We start from the raw sequence: 7,831 nt of genomic DNA on the forward strand, positions 1-7,831 counted from the left end.
TCATCTTCCTTGTCTAGTTTTTTGTTTTTCTCTTTTTCTTTCTTTCTTTCCTTCCTTCCTTCCTTCCTTCCTTCCTTCCTTCCTTCCTTCCTTCCTTCCTTCCTTTCTTTCTTTCTTTCTTTCTTTCTTTCTTTCTTTCTTCTTTCTTTCTTTCTTTCCTATGGCTGTTGGGAACACAAACTTTCTGGCTCTAAGTAAGATTGGTGTTATAACCTTTTAATTCTTTTTTTTTTAACCTTTTAATTCTTTTGGCTAGTTCTTTCTTTACCTTGGGTAGTTTCCTCACATGCATGTACTGATTATTACTAAGCTGAAGCCTCAAAGGGATTCCCCTAGAGATCCCTGGAACCATCTCTCTGTACAACTCTGTCCTGTCTAGCTTCTAGCCATCTATACCTCCCAAAACTCCTGCTTTTGTCTCTTCATCTCAGAGAGTCTGACACTCCACCCAGGTTCCTCCTCCTTCTATTTGGAAACTTTTTCCAGACAGTAATCTGGGATAATCATGTGCTTAGTTTGTTTATTCCTCCTTTCTTAGGGATCACTGTCCTGTGCTGCCTGATTGACGATGTCTGAAAATGATTGTTTCATGTATTTGTGTGGTTCTTTAGTTGGGTCATGTGGGAGGGTAAATCTTTCCCAATTACTCTATCTTAGCTGGAAGTGGAACTCCCTAAAATCGAACAATTGTTTATTTGGAATGTTTTTATTGAACACCATCTATGCCCAGCATGATACTAGAAGATGTGGGATACAAGCCAACAGACTAAATTCCTGCTCTCCTACCCCATGTAGCCCAATGTGGGAGACAGGCTTTGGGGGGATGATTATAATAAAATGTGGAGACCCTCTGACAATATACAGTGAGTGATCTAGCTTAGTCCAGGAGATCAAGAAAGTGCTCCCTGAAAAATCAAAATCTAAACCAATAACTGAAGGGTAGATAGGTGGTTGGTGGTAGTGTAGAAGTGATCTAATGAGTGTTATGTGAGCAGGCTACTAGGAGAGAGTGGGCAACATTCAATACAAACTGGAGTGACAGTGCCAGCGTTGGGGAAAGGGGCAGGTTCTTTTTGTTTTTAAGTTGTTTTGGGGGACACCTGAGTGGCTTAGTGGTTGAGCATCTGCCTTTTGGCCCAGGGCGTGATCCCGGGATCTGGGATTGAGTCCCACATCGGGTTCCCTGCAGGGAGCCTGCTTCTCACTCCGTTTGTGTCTCTGCCTGTCTCTGTCTGTGTCTCTCATGAATAACTAAATAAAATCTTTAAAAAAATAATAAAGTTGTTTTTGTTTGTTTGATAATCTCTACATCGAACATGAGGCTCAAATTTACAACCGCAAGATCAAGAGTCACGTGCTTTTCTGAATGAGCTAGCCAGGCACCCCTAGGGACTAGGGTTTGTTTTGTTTTCTTTTTTAAAGATTATTTATTTATTTATTTATTTATTTATTTATTTATTTATTTATTTATGAGACACACACACACACAGAGTCAGAGACATAGGCAGAGGGAGAAACAGGCTCCATGCAGGGAGCCCAATGTGGGATTTGATCCCAGGACTCCAGGATCATGCCCTGGGCGGAAGGCAGCTGCTCAACCACTGAGCAGCCCAGGTGTCCCAGGACCAGGTTTTGAGTAGCCTGTGGCAGGAGCCATTCATGCCTTGGATTCTTGGACTTACCAAGAGCTTTCAGATTTGACCTTGAAGCAGAAGGATTCCATGACGTGGTTTTTTTTTTTTTTTTCCATGACGTTTTCACATTGAAAACATTGTCTTGCCACAAAGTGGGTAATGGATTGGAGGGATTGGAGTGGAGGTGACTATCTACCTGAGAGATATGAGGTGAGACTGGTCTGCAGTGAGGGGCCACATAGGTCTGTGTCTCCTATTGTAACTGAACTAACATGAGTTTGCTCCTTGGTGAGTCACAGAAACTACACAAGGTGGAGTTGTCACACAAAGGAAATTTTATTTGCAGCAAAGAATATCACAGGAAATAACTTACAACTTTGACTCCCAGAGTGAGAGTGAATGGGTTCCTTTTATTTAGGGTTAGCATGAATATTTATTTATTTATTTACTTATTTTATGTATTTATTTTTTAAGATTTTATTTTATTTTTATTTATTTGTTTTTTTTATTTTTATTTTTTAAATTTTTTTTTTTGTTTTTTGTTTTTTATTTATGATAGTCACAGAGAGAGAGAGAGAGGCAGAGACACAGGCAGAGGAAGAAGCAGGCTCCATGCACCGGGAGCCCGATGTGGGATTCGATCCCGGGTCTCCAGGATTGCGCCCTGGGCCAAAGGCAGGCGCCAAACCGCTGCGCCACCCAGGGATCCCCTATTTATTTATTTTTAAGATTTTATTTATTTACTCATGAGAAACACACACACACACAGAGGCAGAGACACAGGCAGAGGGAGAAGCAGGCTCCATGCAGGGAGCCTGATGTGGGACTCGAACTCAGGTCTCCAGGATCAGGCCCTGGGCTGGAGGTGGCGCTAAACTGCTGAGTCACCTAGGCTGCCCTTATTTTTATTTTTTTAAATTTTATTTTATTCTTTTTTTTTTTTTTTAATTTTATTCTTTATTCATGAGAGACACACACAGAAAGAGGCAGAGATACAGGCAGAAGGAGAAGCAGGCTCCACGCAGGGAGCGTGACGTGGGACTCAATCCCGGGGCTCCAGGATTGGGCCCTGGGCTGAAGGTTGTGCCAAACCGCTGAGCCACCCGAGCTGCCCTAAGATTTTATTTTTAAGTAATCTCTACACCCATTGTGGGGCCCAAAATCATGACCCTGAGATCAAGAGTCGCATGCTGTACTAACTGAGCCAACCAGGTGCTCCCTAGGGTTAGGATGAATATTCAGAAATGGGAGCTTTGGGGCACCCAACTGGCTCAGTTAGAAGAGCAAGCAACTCTTAATCTTAGGATCGTGTGTGTGTGTGTGTGTGTGTGTGTGTTTAATATTTTATTTATTTATTCATGAGAAAAACACAGAGAGAGAGGCAGAGACACAGGCAGAGGGAGAAGCAGTCTCCAAGCAGGGGAGCCTGATGTGGGACTCAATGTGGGACTCGATGTGGGACTCAATCCCGGGACTCCAGGATCACGTCCTGAGCCAAAGGCAGACGCTCAACCACTGAGCCACCAAAGTGTCCCAGGGTCATGTGTTTGAGCACCACAATGGGAGTAGAGATTACTAAAAACAATACATAAATAAACTTAAAAAAAAAGAGAGAGAGAGAGAAGGAAAAGAAATGGGAGCCTTATCATATGTAAAAGTGGGCATAAGGTCATGTATGTGCCTTAAGGAAACACCCGTATACATACTTTGTATGTTATGTAAACAAGGCTTGTGCTTCTTCTTGGGTGGAGACTTTAGTATTATGATGAGATAAAGGTAACTGTCAGTGAGTCCATGGGTCTCTCCATGGTCCATCTGCCCAGGCATGAGTCAAGGGTTAAGCTCAAACTCGTCTGTGTGGTCTGGGCTGCCAGAACACTTCATTTAGGCAGTTATTATTGCTTGAGGGGTAGTTTTGGTTTCCATTACAGGATGCTGCACCCATGGGGTCTTTTGCCTGAGCTAAGAGATAAGCTGGAAAGGAGAGTTTAGGGGGAAATGTGGGACAAAAGTCAGTGGGTACTAACAGGTGAGCAATAAAGGTCAAGTCTTGGGGTTCTAGCTGGTGGCACTGTGACTATGCTTTCAGATCTGAATCCTGAAGCCCAGAGCCTATGTGTATCCTCCAGATTTCCAGGGGACCTAAAATCTGGGATTTGGAGAAGTCTCTGCTCCAGCATGAGGTGATTTTCATGAAGGGGAAACTCTCAGGAACCTTGGAGGGACCCAGACTGTGAATCATTAGTCTGAGTTCAAATGGAGATAGCAATGGCCAGTCCAGAAGACCCACAGATATAAATTATTTTCCCTATACAACAGCCAATGAGAAGACAGGGGATGTCTTCTGTCACTAGGAGTCTCTGGGGGCACCTGGACTGGGAAGGCACAAGTGTACCAGGCTGTTCCTTAGGCTGGCCTGGAATCCTGGTTCTGTATCTGACTGATATGATATTCCAACTCCACTCTGAGAGCTCTATGGGTTACACTGGGCCTGTGTCTTTGGGTTCCTCAACATAAAGAAGGCCCAGGTCATCAAAGCTGACCATTACCTGGAGGGTTCTGACCTGTGAAGAAGGAGCCCAAAAGAGGCCCTGGCTCCAGCTTTACTCCATACTGCTTTATTGGCTTAAGAAATCACTTAGGACCACTTCTGGCCTCAGCTTTGTTATAAATAAACAGGCTTAACTAATGACCTCTGTGGCATTGTTTCCACAAGTGCCTGGAAGGAGGAGGATGATGATAAACATTCATTTTTTGTTTGATTAACATTTTTGTAATGATTAGCATTCATTTTTGTTTTGTTTTGCTCTTTTTTTCTTTTAAAATCATGTTTATTGGGACGTCTGTGTGGCTCAGCATTTATGCATCTGCCTTCGGCTTAGGGAGTGATGCTAGGGTCCGGGATCAAGTCATGCATTGGACTCCTTGCAAGGAGCATGCTTCTCCCTCTGCCTGTGTCTCTGCCTCTCTCTCTGTATCTCTCATATATAAATAAATAAGATCTTAAAAAAAAATAAAATCATGTTTATTGGGCATCTGGGCGGCTCAGTGGTTGCCGGTCTGCTTTCAGCTCAGGTCATGATACTGGGGTCCTGGGATCCCAGGACCTGGGGTCCTGCGGGGAGCCTGCTTCTCTCTCTGTCTATATCTCTGCCTCTCAATCTGTGTCTCTCATGAATGAATGGATAAAATCTTTTTTTTAAATCATGTTTATTGAGGTATAATTTAGATACAATAAAAATGCAAAAATTTGGGGGCATCTAGCTGGCTCAGTCAGTAGAACATGTGATTCTTGATCTCGGGGTTGTGAGTTTGAGTCATATCTTGGGTGTAGAGATTACTTAAAAATAAAATCTTTAAGGATGCCTAGGTGGCTCCATTAATTGATTGTGTCTTTGGCTCAGGTCATGATCCCAGGATCCTGGGATTGAGCCTCTCATTGGGCTCCCCTGTTCCTCCCTCTCTCTCTGCCTGCCACTCCCCCTGCTTGTGTTGTCTCTTTCTCTGTGTCAAATAAATAAAAACTTTAAAAAATAAAATCTTGGGGACACCTGGGTGGCTCAGTGGTTGAGTGTCGCCTATAGCTTGGGGCATGGTCCCTGCAGGGAGCCTGCTTCCCTCTGCCTGTATCTCTCTCTCTCTCTCTCTGTGTGTCTCTTGTGAATAAACAAAATCTTTACTAAAAAAATAAAATCTTAAAAAATTCACAAATCTTAAGCATTCAGTTTAATAAATTTTGACAATTGTCTAGACAAATATAACTATCACCACAATCAAGTTTTATTATTCTTTTTTTTTTAGAGATTTTATTTATTTATTTATGAGAGACACAGAGACAGGCAGAGGGAGAAGCAGGCTCCATGCAGAGAGCCCGAAGTGGGACTCGATCCTGGGACTCCAGGATCACACCCTGGGCCAAAGGCAGGTGCTAAACCACTGAGCCACCCAGGCTGCCCACACAATCAAGTTTTAGAGCCTTTGCATCACTCCAAAGTATACCTTTGTTCTTCTTCATAATCAAATCCTTCCCTTCACTCTCTGCCTCAGGAAAAACTGTTCTTATTAATTTTACTATAGATTAGTTTTGTCTTTTCTAGACTTTCATGTAAGTGGCATCATACAGTATGTACTCTTTGGGGTCTGACATTTTTTGCTTAATTTAGCACATTTGAGATTTAGTGGTGGTGGTGTGCATACTATTTGTTCATTCCTTTTTATTTTATTTTATTTTTTAAAAATTTTTATTTATTTATTCATAGAGACACACACAGAGAGAGAGAGAGGTAGAGGCACAGGCAGAGGGAGAAGCAGGCTCCATGCAGGGAGCCCAACATGGAAATCGATCCAGGGTCCCCAGGATCAAACCCTGGGCTTCATGCGGCACTAAACCGCTGCACCACCAGGGCTGCCCTTAAAAAAATGTTAAAATATGCATAATATCTACCATTTTACTCATTGTAAGTGTAGAAGTCAGTGGCATTAAGCATATTATTATTATTATTATTATTATTATTATTATTTTATTTGAGAGAGAGAGCACAAGCAGAGGACAGGAGCAGAGGGAGAGGGAGAAGCAGACTCCCTGTTGAGTAGGGAGGCCAATGCAGGGTTTGATCCCAGGACCCCAAAGTCAGACACAACCAACTGAGCCACCCAGGCGCCCAGCATTAAGTATATTAATAGTGTTGTATAATCATCACTACTATTTCCAGAAATTTTTTCATCATCCTAAACACAAACTTTATACCTGTTGAACAATATCTCTATTTCCCCTCACCCCTAGTCGTGGCAACCTCTATTTTACTTTCTGTCTCTATGAATTTGCCTATTCTAAGTACCTCATGTAAGTGTGATCATATAATATTTGTCCTTCATGTCTATTTTTTTCACTTAGCATGATATTTTCTTTTTTTGTTTTAAAGATTTTTATTTATTTATTCATGAGAGACACACACACACACAGAGGCAGAGACACAGGCAGAGAGAGAAGCAGGCTCCGGGATCCCTGGGTGGCGCAGCGGTTTAGCGCCTGCCTTTGGCCCAGGGCGCGATCCTGGAGACCCAGGATCAAATCCCACGTCGGGCTCCCGGGGCATGGAGCCTGCTTCTCCCTCTGCCTATGTCACTGCCTCTCTCTCTCTCTGTGACTATCATAAATAAATAAAAATTAAAAAAAAAAGACAACGAGAAGCAGGCTCCATGCAGGGAGCCCAATGTGGGACTCCATCCCAGGTTTCCAGGATCACACCCTGGGCTGAAGGCAGGCCACCCAAGCACTGAGCCACCCAGGCAGCCCAGCGTGATATTTTCAATGTTAACGCTAAAGCATTTATTAGAGTTTCATTCATCTTTAAGGCTGAGTAATTCATTGCATGTATATACCAGGCTCTGTTTACCCATTCATATGTTGATAGATATTTGGATTTGTTTATTTCTTTTTATTGCTGAGCAGCATTCCATTGTAGAGATACACCACAATCAGTTTATCTGTTCATCTCTTGGACATTTGGATTATTTCCAATTTCTGTCTATTGTGAACAAAGTCCTTGAGCGGGCCTATGCATTCATTTCTCTTGGATAAATACTTGGGAGTATAATGGATGAATCATATCGTAGGTATGAATTTGGTTTTTAAAGAAATGCCAAAAAAAAAAAAAAAAAAAAGAAATGCCAAACTTTTTCAAAATAGCTGGAAATTATAAGTGGATTAAGGTCCCAGGCACTCCACATCCTTGCCAGTCTTTAATTTCAGCCTCTTCAGTGGGGTTGTGCGAATTCTAATTTGAACTTCCCTGAGGAATAATCACATTAAGCATCTTTTCATGGGTTTATTGGCTATTTATATTCTTTTGTGAATTGTCTGTTCAAATCCTTTGTCCATTAAAAAAAAGAGGAGGTGTTCATACCTATTTTTGCAATTAATGTTTGCCGGGCACTATGCTCATTAGTGCTCAGGGCATGATATGCTCTAACTAACGACCGTCCTGCACAAGTGTAATAACGGAGCATAACAGACGGCGAACGGCCAGGCTCGCTCAGACACGGAATGGCTCGGAAATTTCTGGGCAGGGCCCAAGGCTCTTGAAGGCTCGCGCTGAGATTGGCTGAAGGAACCCTTCCTCAAGCACTTCCGACTCCCGGCCGGCTTGGGGCATCAGTAATTGGCCGGGCTGGCCCAGCGCGAGGCTTTCTGGGAG

The sequence above is a fragment of the Canis aureus genome, chromosome 19, assembly GCF_053574225.1.
Source record: "Canis aureus isolate CA01 chromosome 19, VMU_Caureus_v.1.0, whole genome shotgun sequence".
Lineage (NCBI taxonomy): Eukaryota > Metazoa > Chordata > Mammalia > Carnivora > Canidae > Canis > Canis aureus.